Raw genomic sequence first — 22986 nt, forward strand, 5'->3', positions numbered from 1 at the left:
AGTTTCTTTCCGACTGGATACATGTGATCGATAGCCTGAAGGTCAGTCAGGGAGTCGGTGTAGATGAGGTGTTTGCTGCAGAAGGGCAACGTATCTTCTCCAGTCGCATATAATTCTACGTCATACACTGTGAATGTACCAGATAAAGGACTCTTGACCGTAGAGTCTGAAAATAACACACCGCAGCCGACGGTATTTTCCTGCTTAGACTCATCAGTGTAAACGACTGCACGTTCACAATGCTCGGCTAAAACTCCATGGAACACCGATTTAAAAACAGAGGCCGGATTATAAATCTTCTTACACACTCATACAAAATAATCACGGGTATCCATATTAAAGTGGGCGGCGAACTACTCCAACCACGATGAAGCACGGTAACATCGCCTACACCAACTACCACTAGTCCTGCCGCACTCGAATGTTAAATGATCAATTCCTTACTACACAAGGATGTCCGTATCTGGGTGTTACGTGAGTATTACTATACATGTAAAACTATGTTTTATTTTAAAACGTAGTTTTTAGGATTTCTTCATGATCAACTCCAGGTGAGTCCCACTTTCTCGCTCTCTGCTGGCTCCGTCTCTTTCTCACTTTCGTCCTTGTAACTGCAGTAGCTCCCACTGTTCCACCGGTGTGTGTGGAACACTCCCAGTGACAGATGGGTTTCTGTTGTGTACGTTTTGTCGACATTTATCTCACTTATGACGAATTTTTGGACAACACTGTTGAAATTATACTATGTGTAACTGCTGGTGCCTTGGTTGAAGATGCTTGTTACCTGTCTTTTACAGTCAGCTGTGAAGACTTGAAAGTGACTTAAAAGCCGAAATCCTTCTCGAAGGAATTTTGGAACTGCTGCTGATGGAATTAAATCAAAGTAAAAATTGTTACAAAAACTCTGAGTTTTGCACGTCTTCAATGCAGTAATGTGTTTCATGTAAATAACTGTTGTAAACTAGTTTCTGTTTGATGATGTTTGTGTTTGATGGATACATAGCCTTAAAGATGATCGTATCCATCTCTGTGTATTGCACAGTTAGATGTTTTGTTACACGCTCGCTACTACATCTTAAATGAGAAGTGTTGAATATTTTTTGCTTATTCGAAATGAATGACGACAATTTTAACTTAGGGTCCGTAGAAGGGGCACTAGCACAGCTCTTTTTGGTTGTTGTAAATGTGTTTTTACGTGTTCTTGCTAATCTTCTCTCTATGGATCTGTGAAACAAAAAATATTTGTAATCTAATTTAATTTATAAACTATTTAAAATATTAAAATTTAAATCACGTATAAAGTTCATAACATACTTTTTATACTTGAAATGGGAGAATTCAGGAGTGTACTTCGACGGTATCCCTCTTGCTAACCACTGGTTGTTCAGCTCTAACCATGTGAAATAACGCCTTATTCTGCGTCCCTGTTTAGGATGAAATAATTTACTAGCTCACAATCCACTGCAGAATGAAAATTTCGTTCAAGAATTTGTCAGCTTGTTGCATATGGGAATCGTTGTGGAGTGAATTTTTCTCACCGTTTATATCTATATATATATACATTTTTTTCTTTCAAAAACTGTGCGATACTGACGTAATTTGCTGTTGATAGCTGCCGAAATAGTTGAAATGTCTCTGAGCACTATGGGACTTAACATCTATGGTCATCAGTCCCCTAGAACTTAGAACTACTTAAACCTAACTAACCTAAGGACATCACACAACACCCAGTCATCACGAGGCAGAGAAAATCCCTGACACCGCCGGGAATCGAACCCGGGAACCCGGGCACGGGAAGCGAGAACGCTACCGCAATGACCACGGGCTGCGGACGCAGACCGAAATAGTTTCAGTGCTTAAGGAGATTGAGGAATTTCTCATTATATCCTTGAGAAGGTCAATCTTGTCTTTCACATCGCAGAATACCTTAATATCACATGTTTGAGGAGTGAAATCTCGTTTGGGTTGCAGTACGGAGGTGCCTGAACTTACATTCTATGTACACTTACAGATAACATAACGTGTGTCATAGTTACGGAGTGTCTTCGAGACAGTTTTATACGTGGAATTCTCGGCTGTATTAATGTGTAGCGTCTTCCTTGGGACTGCTGACAGATCTGCCACGTCTGTGTCCATTCTGAAGGGCTTGCTTCTCTAAGCCAGCAACAACGTCCGTAGGCCAGCGTAGTAAATTTGGCCGTCAACCGCAAAAGGTTTCGCCAGCTAATTGATCACGTCGTTATATGAAACATCGAATTAACCCATGATTCATAACAACTAGATATATGGGGATAAAATCTTTTGAGTCGTTAGATCGCATTATATTTCTCTTCAAACTTCTACACTCCTCGAAGTTTCCACGTCTTTGCTGAGCTATCTTTAGTATTCCATTGGTGTTCCTGGAGATGACTGAAGACTTCAGGCTTGCTACTGCGATTAAGAAGAATCGAAGGGAGAACGGTATTCGTGCTGATCTTTTTGGATCAAAACCACACTCGAATGGTGATCTTTTTTCCCGGTCATTGATTAATCTGTCATTATCATCACTTACAACGGCCACAAAACTGAGCAATCTTATATAGACACGTTGATGTTTGTAGTAAATTAATGTAATTACAGTGTTAAACGAAATTGCCGTAATAAGCCCATTGTGATGTTGGCGTTATGGGCTACGCTACCGCCATAGTTATAGTTATTCCTACAGCATTTGTTTTTGATGCTTCATAATGACTGGCAGGGCCTGTCATCCTACTACTTTATTCAGGTCGTAGTGCTCCACATGGACCTCATGGCCATTGAGCAGTGAAATTATGCTACACAGCTGAGTCCATGGGCACTGTTGCCCACCAAGCGAGGTGGCGCAGTGGTTAACACACTGAACTCGTATTCGGGAGGACGACGGTTCAATCCAGTGTCCGGCCATCCGGATTTAGGTTTTCCGTGATTGCCCTAATTCGCTCCAGCCAAATGCCGGGATGGTTCCTTTGAAAGGGCACGGCCGACTTCCTTCCCAATCCTATTGGGACCGGTGACCCTGTTGTTTGGTCTCCTCCACCAGTTTAATTAACCAATCGACCTTCTTACTGGAACTAACTGATGTCAGTTCACTGCCTGGGTGAGATGTTAACAACTTGTCATCCGCCCTATGTAGCAGAAACACTCTCATAGCTTAACCTGGGTTCCTCACTACTACTGTATGGCTTCTGCGAACAGACGTACTTGTATTGCATGCAGACTCGGGGCAGGCGTCTGCCTCGCCCGATGTGTGGCTGCGCTGTTGCAGACAATCCGAAACTCTGCCGGCTGGTCGTCGGCGGTGGCGCCGCTGCCTGCCTGTTTACGCCGTGTTGCGCGACCGATATGCGCTCGCGCGGCTGTAACCCCGGGCAACCGGCCGCCACACAGCAGAGAGCGGACGAGTGGCCGGCGCGACAGACAGCTCGCAGGGCCCGGCAAACTGCGTTACGCGCCGATGGCGCTGCGCAAACGCGGGGAACAAAGCAAGCACCGCCACCGGCGCAGGCAGCGGCACGCACGGCAAACTCGCCCTCGCTGCCGGGGCGCGGCTTAAAATTTGGATGGCCCGGCGCGGGCGGCGGGGGCGTCGCTGCCAAAAGCCGGCTTTCATCTGTCCGCCTCCCGCTCCGCAGTGCTGCTATTCCGCTGGCTGTGCTCGCTTGTTGGTTATCCCGGCATACACGCTTGTTTCCGTAAATCGAGAAAAATCCTGAAAATAACTACAACTCAAAACGTAGCATATCGTGTTTATTTGTATTCATAGCAATCGACAGATATTCGAAAAAAAAAAAAAACAATATCCCGCATCTGATACTGCAGTATTTACTGAACAAGGTCGGTGCCGAATGTGAAAGACAGAAGGACGTGAAAAACCTACCACAGAAAAGTAATTCCTGTATTTACGCTTGCAATTACTCTCGCCACAGGGCGATCGCTACCATAACACTTAAGACGGACAGCACAATTATATATCACCAGCTGCGACATAGTCGCGTATACGAACAGTGATCCAATACTGTTAAATGTTTTTTATTCCAGTGATTGATCACAATATAAATTCTTCAGACGATGACGGGTTTCAGTCCGTAATGACCATCCTCAGATCTTTTTAACACCATATTCTGAAGTGATTGCCAGTTGCAATAACGACTGTGTGGACAATGTGGCCTATTGTACACCTACACCTTATTTTAGATCTATGTGGTGATGCTGTGCTGATTATATTTATATGTTTTGGCGATGCCATTATGCCCTTATTACTTTAGGACATGGTGCAAAATAGATCTGAGGATGGTCATTACGGACTGAAACCGCTCATCGTCTAAAGAATTGATATTCTGATCAAAGACTGGAATAAAAAAAACATTTGACAATAATATATCGTTGACAATCATTTATTAAAATAAAGTACAAATTAAATACAGTTGAAAGCGCTTATAACGTCAAAGGGACCGACGGCTTACGGTCGTTATAGCTGACAGTCGCGCAAGCCGTATTTTTGCTTTCTTTTTTGACAAAAATTTCGTATCTGCAAATTTTACGCTGCCATATAGGTAAAACTTCAAAAAGTAGCAGAAATACTGTATATTTACAGTGTTTACAATAGAGTATTTATGGAGAGGGACTGAAGAGATATTTTTGTTATGTTTATAAAGCATATACAGCAATAAAATGCTGGCTGAATATAAAAACCTTTAATAAGTGAAGAATGGAATAACAACAACCGTAAAGAATGAGATAAAATCTTGGTACTCTGTAAATCTCACTGTAAGATCTGTATAGTGTAATAGTAATAAATGGCACAACTTCGTTCAAATGGCTCTAAGCACTATAGAACTTAACATCCGAGGTCATCCGTCCCGTACACTTAGAACTACTTAAACCTTAAACCTAAGGACATCACACCCATCCACGCCCGAGGCAAGATTCGAACCTGCGACCGCAGCAGCAGCGCGGTTCCGGACTGAAGCGCCTAGAACCGCTCGGCCACAGATGCCAGGACAACTTCGTTCCTTATAATTTTATTTTACAATGTCTGCGTCTACAAATCACACTATACAACGTTCTTTCGGACATGAACGCATGCATGAAGGAAAAGATACTGCTCATCATCCGCAGTTACTTTGTCGATGTTACGAATCTTTGTTCTCAGATGACATAGTCCGCTTGATTGACAGCGTTTTCAATGTCATCATTTACTACTGTGTACCTTGAACGTAAGTTTAAGTGCTATAGTACAACCAAATTAATCTTTATAGCTGTCAGCCAACTGTAAAGGCAATCCTTAACGCTGTCAGCCAATTTTAAACTCTGTATTAAATATTCTTGTTCATTTGAACAGCGAAACTGTTTAATAAAAAATACGAAGTGGAACTTGCTGTTGTTTTCGAAAACAGTCCCTCCGCCTGACTGACTCTTGGTAAATCTATTAAACAACAAGGAAAGTTTCAACACTGGTTTTTGTACAGATATTTTAACAGAATCTGACACATCATACGCTACAAAATTCAACGAGGTAAACCACAGTGAATCAAATAATTATTTGTTTTACACAAGCAAACCATAAACAGTCTACTGACGCAGGCTCTGGCTCTGAGCACTATGGGACTGAACAGCTGAGGTCATCAGACCCCTAGAATTTAGAACTACTTAAACCTAACTAACCTAAGGACATCACACACATCCATGCCACAGGCAGGATTCGAACCTGCGACCGTAGCGGTCGCGCGGATCCAGACTGAAGCGCCTAGAACCGCTCGGCCACTCCGGCAGGTACTATTGAAAGGTGGCTATAATTTCGCACCTTATAAGCACTCATCTACATACTTTGCCGTGCTTTAAACCAGATTTAAGTACCATTTATAGGTTCTACATCGTATATATGAATATTTAAAGAAGACTGACATTGTCACATTCACTTTGTAAATAATTATTCACGCTTATTGCATGAAAGGTGACTGAAACGCCCGCTAAACCTGCTGGCATAACAGGTAATTGAAAGATAAATTCAAGAATTAATTTTGCAAAATGTTTAAGGAAGAAGGAAAATAACCATTAGGATTAAATTTTAAGCAGCTGAAAACAGATAATTAAACAGCGGTGGCACTCAGAAGCCTCCAGGGAGGTCGGTCTGCCCTCGTTCACTTAGTCGAGACAGGTGGTGATCCCAACGATTTCACCGCGTGGAGATATCTTCCCTGGTCCGCAGCAACCGACGACTGCCTACTGGTCCGTCGCGACTGCACTGCTGGTGCGTCTCCCACTCACTTCTAGACACACAACGGCGGAAATACTGGCCCGGACCCCACCATGTAGAGGAAATCCGCCCACTGGCTAAACGACATACCTGCACCAGGAAAGGACCGATCCAAGTTCCACAAGATGGTAATTGAAGGGGCCCAGATGCGCTCAGAGAAACAGTTACACGTCGCCCGATGAGACGACCGACCTCTCAGAGGCAGCACGACGACAACATATAAGGGGCTCCGGAACGCCCTATACTTGCAATGTTAAAATAACGGTTATAAATTACATCTTTCCTCACAAAGTATTTGAGGTAGGAAGTTGAACTTTTTACAGATTATTTATTGGAATATGGGCTACAACTTAACACAGGGATTTTACAAAATTTTAGTTCAGTTATTAAAGATGATTTTTTTTTCAATTGTAATGAAAATGCACAACATTTTTTGCAATTTTTTATTTATATATTCAAAAATATACAGTTTTTTTGGAAAAAGGCTGTGTTAAATTATGCAGAAGGTACTGTGTAACGTTTACTGAAAGTTTGAAACAAATATGTTTGGAAGATCCTTAGAAAACATGTAATTAGTATGAGAAAATAAAAATTTTGGAAATCGAGCGACAAAGATTGGATTAACTTTTTAGTGCATTCCAGGTCCATAGGATGGACTATCTTCATCCTCTGCAAACTCCTCCTCCAGCTTCCTTTTGTTCCTCCTCCTGTTTACTCTTGCTTGTATTTCTAAACTCTTTACAGCCCTGTCTGCAGCCCGAAGGCGTTCCTTGTCTAAAGCAAGCATCGCTCGTACCATGTTAGAACCTATCTTCATTCCCATATTTCTAAATACCTATGGCTTTCCAACATTTCTCCTTTTCTTAAAAGCCTTCAGAGGATTTCTAATAACTTTACTTTTACTCATTATTATTATACTTCAACAAAACAGAGACTCAAGAAACAGAATTAATTACGAATATTTTCGAGATAACGACAGAGTAAATAAACATGAAACAATCGACAATCACACCAGCGATATATATTGAACCATCACAGGTTAGCCACAACACATACTTTATCTCAAATCACTAAAATGTACCTGATGAAGACGGACGTTAATAATAACACCATTTGACAGCAGTTTAACAGCGCCACAGTGGGTCACGCCCATGTAGAACACATTTCAAAAAAATTTAAAAATAATTGTAGTCTTCGGAATTGAATAAATTATATATCTATTAAAAGGTAATAGTCTGCAGATTCAGAAAACGCAAAAAAGTAAAAATTGAACTTTCCATGATTTTGAGCCTTTCCGGAGCCCCTTAAAATAACTTGTCAAAGGAAATCACGCCAACCACACACACTACCTGACAAACACTTGCACGAAGACCTGAATGATACCCAACAGTAACTAAGCACACATGAAGACAAATCGGAAGTCGATGCATACACACGCACACACACAGCCGACTCATGAACGATCGGCGAACCAAAACGCGTCGTCCGGTAGGACGACCGACCGACGATCCACCAAGACCGTGGGGCGGATCAAGTGAGGCTGGCAGCGATGGTCGGGCGAGCCATGTCGGCGCAGACCTCCCTGCTGCTCCAGCCCGGCTGCACCAGTGCCGCACTGCAGCTCCCCGACTGGCAGGTCCGGACTGCGCTCCAGACGCGTTCCAACTGACTGGCAAACCCGAACTCGCCACCCGAACTGCGACCAACTAACTTCCAACAGACAACGAGCGGGAAGTAATAGCAGTCGAGCGCAGATACTACGAGATGGGATACATCGATACGCGCTGCTAACGCCGCTCACGGTCAGGCAAAGCAGCGACTCAGTGACAGTAGTAATTTAAATTAACGTAGTGAGATGGAAGTACGTTAAAAACACGGTCTAAAATACATGATGGAAGGAGCACAAGCCACGCACGGCTCGGTGTGTCTGTATTATCAAAACGGCATAATGAATGATTACTTATACTAGCAGAGGTTGGGACGCCGGTGGGAATGAAACGGTAGGCGTACCTCACGCCCTGGGTGGAAAAGCCTTCACAGATGTGTTGGTCCTCCTTCACACAGGAAACGCCAGGACGGACGGTCTGGGCACCTGAGCGCGGAAGCACAGTGCGGCGGCGGCTGGCCGGTATTGTAGTGGGAGCTGGAAGGATAACCGGATAACACTTCGGAAACTCTGAAAATCTTGGACGCAGCAGAGAGGAACGAGGAAGTGTTACCCCGGAAATCGGAGGCTGGGTTATTTCTGAGGAGTTTTACTGTGAGAAGCGTACCATTGTATGAGCATAGGTATTTCCTCGCGAACTTTCCGTTCTGGCAGACGAAAGACTAAAATATGGTTGGTCGGCGTTGGGAAGAATCTGTAGAGAGGAAGAATATTCCTTGGTTTCGAGAATATAATTCGCCTTCTGAGGTACGAGGGAGGGGAGCCAAGTTCTGCTGGGAAGCCAGCGGTGGAGAGAATTCCGTTTTGAGCACCCGGGTTTGACGGTCACTCAGTATCAGCTTTTGTTGGTACAGACGGACTCGCTGTCTTTGCTCTCAGGGTATTTTATAGTTAGAACGGTTAGGCTCAAATGGTTCAAACGGCTCTGAGCACTATGGGACTTGACATCTCAGGTCATCAGTCCCCTAGACTTAGAACTAGTTAAACCTAACTAACCTGAGGACATCACACACATCCATGCTCGAGGCAGGATTCGAACCTGCGACCGTAGCGGTCGCGCGGATCCAGACTGAAGCGCCTAGAACCGCTCGGCCACTCCGGCAGGTACTATTGAAAGGTGGCTATAATTTCGCACCTTATAAGCACTCATCTACATACTTTGCCGTGATTTAAACCAGATTTAAGTACCATTTATAGGTTCTACATCGTATATATGAATATTTAAAGAAGACTGACATTGTCACATTCACTTTGTAAATAATTATTCACGCTTATTGCATGAAAGGTGACTGAAACGCCCGCTAAACCTGCTGGCATAACAGGTAATTGAAAGATAAATTCAAGAATTAATTTTGCAAAATGTTTAAGGAAGAAGGAAAATAACCGTTAGGATTAAATTTTAAGCAGCTGAAAACAGATAATTAAACAGCGGTGGCACTCAGAAGCCTCCAGGGAGGTCGGTCTGCCCTCGTTCACTTAGTCGAGACAGGTGGTGATCCCAACGATTTCACCGCGTGGAGATATCTTCCCTGGTCCGCAGCAACCGACGACTGCCTACTGGTCCGTCGCGACTGCACTGCTGGTGCGTCTCCCACTCACTTCTAGACACACAACGGCGGAAATACTGGCCCGGACCCCACCATGTAGAGGAAATCCGCCCACTGGCTAAACGACATCCCTGCACCAGGAAAGGACCGATCCAAGTTCCACAAGATGGTAATTGAAGGGGCCCAGATGCGCTCAGAGAAACAGTTACACGTCGCCCGATGAGACGACCGACCTCTCAGAGGCAGCACGACGACAACATTTAAAATAACTTGTCAAAGGAAATCACGCCAACCACACACACTACCTGACAAACACTTTCACGAAGACCTGAACGATACGCAACAGTCACTAAGCACACACGAAGACAAATCGGGAGTCGACGCAATCACACACACACAGCCGACTCATGAACGATCGGCGAGCCAAAACGCGTCGTCCGGTAGGACGACTGACCGACGATCCACCAAGACGGTGGGGCGGCTCAAGTGAGGCTGGCGGCGATGGTTGGGCGAGTCATGTCGACGCAGACCTCCCTGCTGCTCCAGCCCGACTGCACCAGTGCCGCACTGCAGCTCCCCGACTGGCAGGTCCGGACTGCGCTCCAGACGCGTTCGAACCGAGTGGCAAACCCGAACTCGCGACCCGAACTGCGACCAACTAACTTCCAACAGACAACGAGCGGGAAGTAATAGCAGGCGAGCAAAGATACTACGAGAGCGGATACATCGATACGCGCTGCTAACGCCGCTCACGGTCAGGCAAAGCAGCGACTCAGTGACAGTAGTAATTTAAATTAACGTAGTGAGATGGAAGTACGTTAAAAACACGGTCTAAAATACATGATGGAAGGAGCACAAGCCACGCACGGCTCGGTGTGTCTGTATTATCAAAACGGCATAATGAATGATTACTTATACTAGCAGAGGTTGGGACGCCGGTGGGAATGAAACGGTAGGCGTACCTCACGCCCTGGGTGGAAAAGCCTTCACAGATGTGTTGGTCCTCCTTCACACAGGAAACGCCAGGACGGACGGTCTGGGCACCTGAGCGCGGAAGCACAGTGCGGCGGCGGCTGGCCGGTATTGTAGTGGGAGCTGGAAGGATAACCGGATAACACTTCGGAAACTCTGAAAATCTTGGACGCAGCAGAGAGGAACGAGGAAGTGTTACCCCGGAAATCGGAGGCTGGGTTATTTCTGAGGAGTTTTACTGTGAGAAGCGTACCATTGTATGAGCATAGGTATTTCCTCGCGAACTTTCCGTTCTGGCAGACGAAAGACTAAAATATGGTTGGTCGGCGTTGGGAAGAATCTGTAGAGAGGAAGAATATTCCTTGGTTTCGAGAATATGATTCGCCTTCTGAGGTACGAGGGAGGGGAGCCAAGTTCTGCTGGGAAGCCAGCGGTGGAGAGAATTCCGTTTTGAGCACCCGGGTTTGACGGTCACTCAGTATCAGCTTTTGTTGGTACAGACGGACTGGCTGTCTTTGCTCTCAGGGTATTTTATAGTTAGAACGGTTAGGCTCAAATGGTTCAAACGGCTCTGAGCACTATGGGACTTGACATCTCAGGTCATCAGTCCCCTAGACTTAGAACTAGTTAAACCTAACTAACCTGAGGACATCACACACATCCATGCCCGAGGCAGGATTCGAACCTGCGACCGTAGCGGTCGCGCGGATCCAGACTGAAGCGCCTAGAACCGCTCGGCCACTCCGGCAGGTACTATTGAAAGGTGGCTATAATTTCGCACCTTATAAGCACTCATCTACATACTTTGCCGTGATTTAAACCAGATTTAAGTACCATTTATAGGTTCTACATCGTATATATGAATATTTAAAGAAGACTGACATTGTCACATTCACTTTGTAAATAATTATTCACGCTTATTGCATGAAAGGTGACTGAAACGCCCGCTAAACCTGCTGGCATAACAGGTAATTGAAAGATAAATTCAAGAATTAATTTTGCAAAATGTTTAAGGAAGAAGGAAAATAACCGTTAGGATTAAATTTTAAGCAGCTGAAAACAGATAATTAAACAGCGGTGGCACTCAGAAGCCTCCAGGGAGGTCGGTCTGCCCTCGTTCACTTAGTCGAGACAGGTGGTGATCCCAACGATTTCACCGCGTGGAGATATCTTCCCTGGTCCGCAGCAACCGACGACTGCCTACTGGTCCGTCGCGACTGCACTGCTGGTGCGTCTCCCACTCACTTCTAGACACACAACGGCGGAAATACTGGCCCGGACCCCACCATGTAGAGGAAATCCGCCCACTGGCTAAACGACATCCCTGCACCAGGAAAGGACCGATCCAAGTTCCACAAGATGGTAATTGAAGGGGCCCAGATGCGCTCAGAGAAACAGTTACACGTCGCCCGATGAGACGACCGACCTCTCAGAGGCAGCACGACGACAACATTTAAAATAACTTGTCAAAGGAAATCACGCCAACCACACACACTACCTGACAAACACTTTCACGAAGACCTGAACGATACGCAACAGTCACTAAGCACACACGAAGACAAATCGGGAGTCGACGCAATCACACACACACAGCCGACTCATGAACGATCGGCGAGCCAAAACGCGTCGTCCGGTAGGACGACTGACCGACGATCCACCAAGACGGTGGGGCGGCTCAAGTGAGGCTGGCGGCGATGGTTGGGCGAGTCATGTCGACGCAGACCTCCCTGCTGCTCCAGCCCGACTGCACCAGTGCCGCACTGCAGCTCCCCGACTGGCAGGTCCGGACTGCGCTCCAGACGCGTTCGAACCGAGTGGCAAACCCGAACTCGCGACCCGAACTGCGACCAACTAACTTCCAACAGACAACGAGCGGGAAGTAATAGCAGGCGAGCAAAGATACTACGAGAGCGGATACATCGATACGCGCTGCTAACGCCGCTCACGGTCAGGCAAAGCAGCGACTCAGTGACAGTAGTAATTTAAATTAACGTAGTGAGATGGAAGTACGTTATAAACACGGTCTAAAATACATGATGGAAGGAGCACAAGCCACGCACGGCTCGGTGTGTCTGTATTATCAAAAAGGCATAATGAATGATTACTTATACTAGCAGAGGTTGGGACGCCGGTGGAAATGAAACGGTAACCGTACCTCACGCCCTGGGTGGAAAAGCCTTCACAGATGTGTTGGTCCTTCACACAGGGAGCGCGGAAGCACAATGCAGCGGCGGCTGGCCGGTATTGTAGTGGGAGCTGGAAGGATAACCGGATAACACTTCGGAAACTCTGAAAATCTTGGACACAGCACAGAGGAACGAGGAAGTGTTACCTCGGAAATCGCAGGCTGGGTTATTTCTGAGGAGTTTTACTGTGAGAAGCGTACCATTGTATGAGCATAGGTATTTCCTCGCGAACTTTCCGTTCTGGCAGACGAAAGACTAGAATATGGTTGGTCGGCGTTGGGAAGAATCTGTAGAGAGGAAGAATATTCCTTGGTTTCGAGAATATGATTCGCCTTCTGAGGTATGAGGGAGGGGAGCCAAGTTCTGTTGGGAAGCCAGCGGTGGAGAGAATGAGGTCTTCCGTTTTGAGCGCCCGGGTTTGACGGTCGCTCAGTATCAGCTTTTGTTGGTACAGACGGACTGGCTGTCTTTGCTCTCAGGATATTTTACAGTTAGAACGGTTAGGCTCAAATGGTTCAAACGGCTCTGAGCACTATGGGACTTAACATCTCAGATCATCAGTCCCCTAGACTTAGAACTACTTAAACCTAACTAACCTAAGGACATCACACACATCCATGCCCGAGGCAGGATTCGAACCTGCGAGCGTAGCGGTCGCGCTGTTCCAGACTGAAGCAGCTAGAACCGCTCGGCCACACCGGCCGGCAAATTTTATTTCGACTGAGGTTGCACACCACTGTAGATCATCTTTAAAACTAGTATCTTCTAGTGTTTGGTACGAAGATGATGTCAGTCGTCTCGCGTTATTTATATTAGACCGCGTAGCCACAAAAAGGGGCATATTTGAGAAATTGATCAAACGTATTAGTTGAGAAATTAATTTGTATCTCTTTATGTCCATTGGACATTGATATATAAACATTTGTAATATATAAGAAGGGGTTTTCATCTACAATAAATGTATAAGCGGATACAGCATTTATCATTTGGTAGTTACTAATTCCCTTAATCAATTCATTTATGTTTATGTTGTAATTTATATGTTAAAGAGCAAGAAGGAGATAATCACCATTAACAGATCATGAGATCTGCTTCAGGGGGTTGTCAAACAGGGCCAAATCTTCATTTTCGCGATCAGTATTTCCGCTGCTCACATTCATTTTACACCCGCCTGGAGTAGCATCTAGGACTATATATAGAATTAATCACCCCTGGCACCCACTACAGGCACAATTCATCTTGTTACAACTTCAATATATATCCTTCAGTTAAAAATAAAAGACACTCCTCATACGATCAATTAAATAAAATTAAAAATGATTATTATTATTATTAAATTACAAGAAATAACACTCAATTGGACGGTCAGTCCTACTGAGCTACAGTCTGAAGAAGGCAATTCACGCTAATGTTAGCTGTCAACACACCGGCCAATTAGAATTCCAATTAGAAGCGCACAAAATTTTAAATTTTAACCGTCAGATAAACATCAAGCATACACTCAAGGGAAGACAGTTAACCCTCTAGTGCCCGGCCTGACGTGTATGTGACACTGGGTTTGACGTGCTGCAGAGACTACTGTTTGCTTCCTTTCTGCTTAATGCCTGGCGCGACACATCTGTTAACGCCTCCCTAGCAATCTCTGGTGTCGTTCATACACTATGAGATCAAGTGGACTGGGATTGTCATGCTGACTTCATACTACGTACACAACGTGATAAAAAGTATCCAGAAACCCCTAAAAACATATGTTTTTCACGTTAGGTGCAGTAGTCATTAGACATTGTGAGAGAGCAGAATTGGGCGCTCCGCGGAACTCACGGACTTTGAACGTAGTCAGGCGATTCGGTGTCACTTGTGTCATACGTCTATACGCGATATTTCCACACTCCTAAGCATCCCTAGGTCCACTGTTTCCGATGTGATAGTGAAGTGGAAACGTGAAGGGACACGTACAGCACAAAAATGTACAGGCCGACCTAGTCTCTTGACTGACAGAGACCACCGATAGTTCAAGTGGGTCCTAATGTGTAATAGGCAGACATTTATCTAGACCATCTGACTGAAATTCCAAACTGCATGAGGATCCACTGCAAGATTCACTGCAGTTAGGTGGATGATGAGAAAACTTGGATTTCATGGTCGAGCGGCTGCTCATAAGCCACACATCAGGTCGGTAAGTGCCAATCGACGACTGGCTCGGTGTAAGGAGCGTAAAGATTGGACGATTGAACAGTGAAAAAACGTTGTGTGGAGCGAAAAATCACGGTACACAATGTGGCGATCCGATTACAGGGTGTGGATAAGGCGAATGCCCGGTGAACGTCATCTGCCAGTGTGTGTAGGCTAGTGCCAACAGTATAGCGGTAGTGTTATGGTGTGGTCGTGTTTTTCATGGAGGGGACATGCACCCCTTGCTGCTTTGCGTGACACTATCACAGCACAGGCCTACGTTGATGTTTTGAGACCCTTCTTGCTTCCCAATGTTGAAGAGAAAATCGGGGATGGCGATTGAGTCCTTCAACATGATTGAGCACCTGTTCATAAAGCACGGCCTGTGGCGGAGTGGTTACACCACAATGATATCCCTGTAATGGACTGGTCTGCATAGAGTCCTGACCTGAATATTGAAAAACACCTTTGGGATGTTTTGGAAGGCTGTCTTCGTGCCAGGCCTTACCAACTGACATAGATACCTCTCCGCAGTGCAGCACTCCGTGAAAAATGGGCTGCCAATCCTCAGAAAACCTTCCAGCATCTGATTAAACGTATGCCAGCGAGAGTTGAAGCTGTCATCAAGGCTAAGGGTGGGCCAACACCGTATTGAATTCCAGCATTACCGGTGGAGGGCCCCACGTACTTGGACGTCAATTTCAGCCAGGTGTCCGGATACTTTTGATCACATACTGTATGTATCAGTGTTGCGGACAAGGCGCAACAACGAAGTTTCATCATCCGACCCCTGGATGTGAACAGCGATGTGACGCCGGCACACATTGTTGCATTCATTGTTTTCATATTACTGCAGTTTTTTTTTAATATTCTGATCTATTGTTTTATGTTGACATTCTACAAATAGTAAATATTGACTGGGAATGGAATAACTATTCTATAGTGTGCAGTAACAGGGTTGAATACGCATGTTACAAATTTATTACGTTTGGCAGTGAGTAATAAAGTTGTGGACGAATCCCAAACTATTTCGTTTCATAAAACAATGGAACTCGTGATAAAATTGAAGTAACAATTACTCTTTATCGCTTTTGTACCTATCCGTCGAAGGTATACTTTCCGTTCTGGAGAGCCTGATGTCAGTGACACAGATGATTTGTACTGAGATGGTGCTGATGATGACTGTGATGAAACAATTGCAGTTATGACAAGAGACTCGCTAGGACGTGAACATGTATCCCCTTGTATTCTCTTTTCTGCTGAAAATGAAGCTGAATGTTGTTTAGATGAAGAAGATGAAGAATTCATGCAGGGGGGCGACAATATTGGAAAAAAGTTTGATCGACTACTGTGGAAGAAGGGTGATTTTGCACCAGTCACTGAGCCATTTTGTTCCTCTTCCTGTTTCATTTCCTACTGGACGTGGTCGGTTCAAATGGCTCTGAGCACTATGCGACTTAACTTCTGAGGTCATCAGTCGCCTAGAACGTAGAACTAATTAAACCTAACTAACCTAAGGACATAACACACATCCATGCCCGAGGGACGATTCGAACCTGCGACCGTAGCAGTCGCGCGGTTCCAGACTGTAGCGCCTACTGGACTAATGAGTCCTGTGAACTATTTCATAACTCTGGTGATGGATGACATGCTTCACATGTTGGTAGACAACTGAAATCAGTACAGCATATAGTGAATGTGGTGTCACTGCCAGACACCACACTTGCTAGGTGGTAGCTTTAAATCGGCCGCGGTCCATTAGTACATGTCGCACCCGCGTGTCGCCACTGTGTGATCGCAGACCGAGCGCCACCACGCGGCAGGTCTAGAGAGACGTACGAGCACTCGCCCCAGTTGTACGGACGACATTCCTAGCGACTACACGTACGAAGCCTTCCTCTCAATTGCCGAGAGACAGACAGAATAGCCTTCAGCTAAGTCCATGGCTACGACCTAGCACGGCGCCATTAACCATATCTGGAGAGAGTCTCACTTGTATTATCAAGAGAAATGTACCACAATGAATTAAAAGTTAAGTATACGAGAAGCTCCGTTCTTTTCTTTATAGCATTCATAACGTATCCTGTTTCAGACTTAACGCAAGACGGCGTGAGTTGACGCGTGCCCTTTCGGCTACTTCTCAGTGTGGCGTAGCTAGCTTGTTACGCCACAACAGTGAACACAAGCCAAGTCGGAACTAGAACAACTGTTAGGCATGTTCCTGAGAATAGGACTTGCTCAAATGCCCAGCATTCGCTGCTACTGGGAGACTCACATGACCCAACCATTAGACCGTAACCTTAAGCCACGAAACATTTGAAAACTTGTTGAGGATCAAGTAGGCAAAAAGAGTACAGCTAGTAGAAATCCTTGGGTAACACAAGAGAAAATATTTAAAAAAATGTAATAAATGAAGCAGGCAAAAGGGAATAAAAAGTATAACAAATGAGATAGACAGGAAGTGCAAAATGACTAAGCAAGAATGGCTATAGCACAAATGTAAGGATGTAGGAGAATATATCACTAGGTGTAAGATAGATACTGCCCACAGGAAAATTAAAGATACCTTGGAGAAAAGAGGACCACCTGTATGAATATCAAGAGTTCAGACGGAAAACCTGTCCCAAGCAAAGAAGGAAAAGTAGAAAGGTGGAAGGAGTAAAATGGCTCTGAGCACTATGGGACTCAACTGCTGAGGTCATTAGTCCCCTAGAACTTAGAACTAGTTAAACCTAACTAACCTAAGGACATCACAAACATCCATGCCCGAGGCAGGATTCGAACCTGCGACCGTAGCGGTCTTGCGGTTCCAGACTGCAGCGCCTTTAACCGCACGGCCGGTGGAAGGAGTATATAGAGGGTGTGTACAAGGGAGATGTACTTGTGGACAATATTATTGAAACGGAAGAGGAGGTAGAGGAAAATGAGAATGGAGGTATGATACCGCGTGAAGCATTTGACAGAGCACTGAAAGACCGAAGTCGAAACAAGGCACCCAGAATAGATAACATTCCATTAGAACTACTGATAGCCTTGGGAGAGCCAGGCATGACAAAACTCTTCCACGTGGCGAATAAGATGCATTAGACAGAAGAATATAATAATCCCAATTCCAAAGAAAGCAGGTGCTGACAGGTGTGGAAATTACCGAACTATCAGTTTAATAAGGCATGGCTGCAAAATCTTAACACAAATCCTTTACAGAACAGTGGAAAAACTGGTTGAGGCCTATCTCGGGGAGAATCAGTTTGGATTCCGGAGAAATGTAGGAAAACGCGAGGCAATGCTGACCCAACGACTTCTCATAGAAGATAGGATAAGGAAAGACAAACCTACGTTTATAACATCTGCAGACTTAGAGAAACATTTTGACATTGTTGTCTGGAATACCCTCTTTAAAATTCTAAAGGTGGGAGGGGTAAAATACGTGGAGCGAAAAGCTATTTACCATTTGTACAGAAACCACATTACAGTTATAAGAGTTGGGGCCACGAAATGGAAGCAGTTGTTGAGAAGGAAGTGAGACAGGGTTGTAGCCTATCCACGATGTTCTTCAGTCTGTATATTGAGCAAACAGTAAAGGAAACAAAAGAAAAATTTGGAGTAGGAATTAAAGTCCAGGGAGAAGAAATAAAAACTTTTGAGGTTTACCGACGACACTGCAATTCTGTCAGAGACAGCAAAGAACTTGGAAGAGCAGCTGAACGGAATGGACAGTGTCTTGAAATTTTGCAGTCAGGGTGGGTGTGATACCCACGATAGTGCGCCTGCTGTCACACCCCAGACCATGTCTCCAGGTGTAAGCCCAGTGTGTCCACCACGCAAGTAGGTAGGTTGCAGGCCCCAGCTGGCCTCCTTCTAACCAACATATGGTCATCACCGTCACCGAGGCAGAGCCAGCTTTCATTACCTTTCATTACAACAGATCTCGACCCTACCGTACCGTGAGATCTCGCTTGACACCACCAAAGTCGCAAATGGGGGTGGTTTGAGGTCAGTGAAATGCACACTACAAGGCGTCTGGCTTAAGAGCAGCCCTTGAAGTAACCGATTTGTAACAACTCGTTGTGCCAGTAGAGTGCCAAATGCAGCTCAAATTACTATTGAAGATTCGCTATGGTGAGCTAAAACTATAAGCGGAACACGATGGCTTTCTCTCTCGGTAGCGCTACGTGGCCGTCCAGAGCCCGGCCTTGTTGCAACAGTGGATTCCCGTGACCATCGCTGTCAACAATCAAGTTCAGTGGCTACATTCCTGCCAAGTCCTCCTGCAGCATCGCAGAAGGAACATCCAGTTTCTCGTAGCCCTGTTAGTCGACCTCGTTCAAACTCAGTGAGATGCTGACGGCGGTGTCTCTGTCGCCTTAAAACATTCTAAATAACATCCACTCTCAAAGATAAGTAGCTCTCACGACCGTTACAGCGTACATTTAAAGCGAACCTGATTTGTTTCCTCATAGTGGCGCAGCTAGCGTCACTCCTATGCGACTGGCGGAGAATATCAATACCCATCAACTTTCAGATTAAAGACACGGCTACCAGTTTTCGTTTGTGTCGCATAACTCATTCTTGGTGGTGCAATTTCTTTGCGACAGTGTAATTTAACAAATCGCGTAGCAGCTCGCAAATTGGCAAAGTGGTCTCATAATCCGGTTAAATCAACAAGTTTTACAAAGCTCCAACCATCACATAACACACAGTTAACGCAACTGGAATGGAAAGAAATCCTAACATGTGCCATTCACTTCAGAGTGCAGAGTATGTATGATGTATACGGAAGTATTACATGTAAGCATGTGATCTTACCTGTCTCCATGTCACATTCCATCCTCTAGACCCCATCGCACACTTTCCTCTGTACCCCGCACCCCCACCCCCATCCTCATACACCAAGGCGTACCTCTGTTAGTACGTGATGAATACAGAATGCGCTGTAAAAGAACATTAGACAGTGCTGAATGGAAAACAGGCTAAGGCATAAAACTTATATATGAAGATAACTTGTAAGGATGTTTGCGGGGTGCCAGGGTGCAGAGGTGGCATGGTCACCTGATTTTACATAAATCTGTATGCAGGTACACCATAACCCCCCCCCCCCCCCTTGTGCTGCCACTTCTGTCACGCAGTGTACGATAATTAACGTTTCAAGAAATTATGTGAGCTCCCAAGTGGTGAGTTAGAGCAGAGACCTGCATCGTAATTTATTTCAGTGATAATCTGATTAATTAATATCCTCCAAAAATATATGGCACAGGGACAGGATATTAAATTTCGTACCATAACAGTTGAAATGATAATCAGATTGGGTGTCACTATGAGATTTGTTAGGACACGGAGGTAGTTCAATATACAGCCCAATAATTCTGTAATGTAATCACAAAAAGAAAAGGTACCAGAGAATGAGCCATTGGCAAAGGCAAGTGGGAACTATGATTACCTACGTTCTATTGTGAGCAGGATGAAATTTCAAACAGACTAAAATCTCAACTACGCTGTGGAACAGTGATCGAATGAGATTACTCGTCTATGGTTTCACACATGCAAATAATCTCTGGTGTGGCCGCAGTGCGATGGTGCCCATAGCTGAGGACGTCAGCGTTAATAAACGAGTCGATACTTTGCCGGGGCTGTGGCTACTTTGACAGACTGTGAAGTCGGGTCATGAGTAGACAGATATCAGCACTAGGTTGCTCCTTAGGCTGCAAACAGGATTTACGACCTTTGTTACGAGTTGCGATTGCGGATAATTTCCTGATATGTCACTGATCCGGAAGATAACTTATTCCGACCGACGATTTCGAAAGAGTCTGCGAAACTCTGCCATAGCTACCGTGAGTATAAACACTTCTAAGTCGACCGTGAATTTGATCTTCCACTCCAGGATTTAACATTATCTCTGGCGGTCCAGAAGAGACGCCATGACCTCTCTCCCTGGTGGCCCAGATGAGACTTCACGAAAGATTTCTGTTCGCACCAAATCTGGAAAATTATCGAGCCTCAGTCCCTCCACATTCCTATACTTCGAATCGTGGCTGTGCGCGGGTTCGTCCTCTAATCATTGCCGTACCATAAGCCGCGCACAACCCATCCAAAAACACCATGCAGAATCCGGTTCCAATGGAGAGACTTGCAGCCAAATCTGAGTAGCACTCTACGAGGTGTGGCTAGAAAAAAACCGGACTAGTACTGGTGAAACAATAAAACGAATGCAATAAGGCTGAAAGTCGCGTGGCCTGTCACGTGACTCTCACTCCGCCTACTGCTCGAGTTTCATCTGCCTCCTGCACTCAGTCTGCCAGTGGCGTCTGTTTTAAGTAGTTGACGTTTTGTCTGTGCGTCGGAAAATGTTGAATGTACAGAAAGAACTGCGTGTTAATATCAAATTTTGTTTCAAACTAGGAAAATCTGCAAGTGAAACGTTTGTAATGTTACAACAAGTGTACGGCGATGATTGTTTATCGCGAACACAAGTGTTTGAGTGGTTTAAACGATTTAAAGATGGCCGCGAAGACACCAGTGATGAGACTCGCACTGGCAGACCATTGTCAGCAAAAACTGATGCAAACATTGAAAAAATCGGTAAACTTGTTCGACAAGATCGCCGTTTAACAATCAGAGCAGTGTCTGAGTTAACAGGAGTTGACAAGGAAAGTGTTAGGCAGATTCTTCATGAAAGTTTCAACATGAACAAAGTGTGTTCAAAAATGGTTCCAAAGTGTCTCACAATTGAACAGAAGGAACGCCGAAGAATGATTTGTTCTGACATCCTGGAAAACATTCAAAGTGATCCCACCTTCTTACAAAATGTTATTACTTGCGATGAATCGTGGTTTTTTACTTACGATCCTGAAACTAAACGCCAATCGATGCATTGGAAAACTCCTGGTTCTCCACGACAAAAAAAAGCACGAATGTCAAAATCGAAATTCAAGGCAATGATGATTGTTTTTTTTTTTGACATCAAAGGGATTGTGCATATTGATTGGGTACCAGAGGGACAAACAGTGAATCAGCATTACTACATTAGCGTCCTGGCTACCCTACGTGAGCGAGTACGGAGAAAACGGAACGATTTGTGGAGAAAAAAAGTCATGGATCCTTCACCAAGACAATGCCCCAGCTCACAGTGCGTTGTCAGTGAAGACGTTTTTGGCAAAACACAACATTCCCATCTTAGATCATCCACCCTACTCACCTGATTTGGCCCCCTGTGACTTTTTTCTTTTCCCTGAAGTCAAGTCAGCTTTGAAAGGAACTAGATTTGAGACTGTTGAAGCAGTAAAAGAAAAAGCGACGGAAGTAATGTATGGACTTACCGAAAATGATCTGCAGCATTGCTACGAACAGTGGAAAATTCGTATGGAGCGGTGTAGAGACCGAGGAGGAGAGTACATTGAAGGAGATAACATGAAATTGTAAATAATTGTAAATAAATGTTTTTTCCAGCATCAGTCCGGTTTTTTTCTAGCCGCACCTCGTATAGCGTCAGCATGAATAATCTGCAGTCCTCCAATCATCTCATTCCTTTTTGCCGCGCGTGGAATGACACAGGTATGAGAAACTGTGCCGGAGAACTGCAAAATAAAGAGTAAGTGTGGCGCGTTGTGGGGCACCCCCAGGGTGTCAAACATCACGTTCTGAGAACGCTACTCTCACAACGAACACGCCTGGCGCCGATAAGTCGAGCACCATGCCGTTCTCAGTAGTAACGCTATTGTGTGAGGTTCCAGCCGGTAGCTCCCACGTGCCCTTAGCGCTAGGATTTCACTCGGAACGAGTCCCGCCCATTGGCCCCCCTCCATGCCTATCCATAGTGTAAGCCCCCCCCCCCCCCCCCTCCCTCCTAAACAGCCGCCAGTTCCGCAAACTGGAAGCTCATCAAAGTTGTTATCGTCACAGTCCAACTCATGTTACATTGTGATGAAATTCAGTAATGATAAGAAATTTAACTTTTTCTGGATAGTAATATAATGTGAATCTGCATTATTAAAGAAATAATGATATTTATAGAGAATTGAAAGCATCGCCAGCAATAGAAAACAAAAAATAACGTCATATTATTTAAGGGCAATAAGGACAAATTTTCATTAACTAATTCACTTATTATAATACGTTAATTTGAGGGAAACAGCAGAACAAACATACAATGCGGGAACAATGGTCTTGAAT

Source organism: Schistocerca nitens, chromosome 1 (assembly GCF_023898315.1).
Source record: "Schistocerca nitens isolate TAMUIC-IGC-003100 chromosome 1, iqSchNite1.1, whole genome shotgun sequence".
Taxonomy (NCBI): Eukaryota; Metazoa; Arthropoda; class Insecta; order Orthoptera; family Acrididae; genus Schistocerca; species Schistocerca nitens.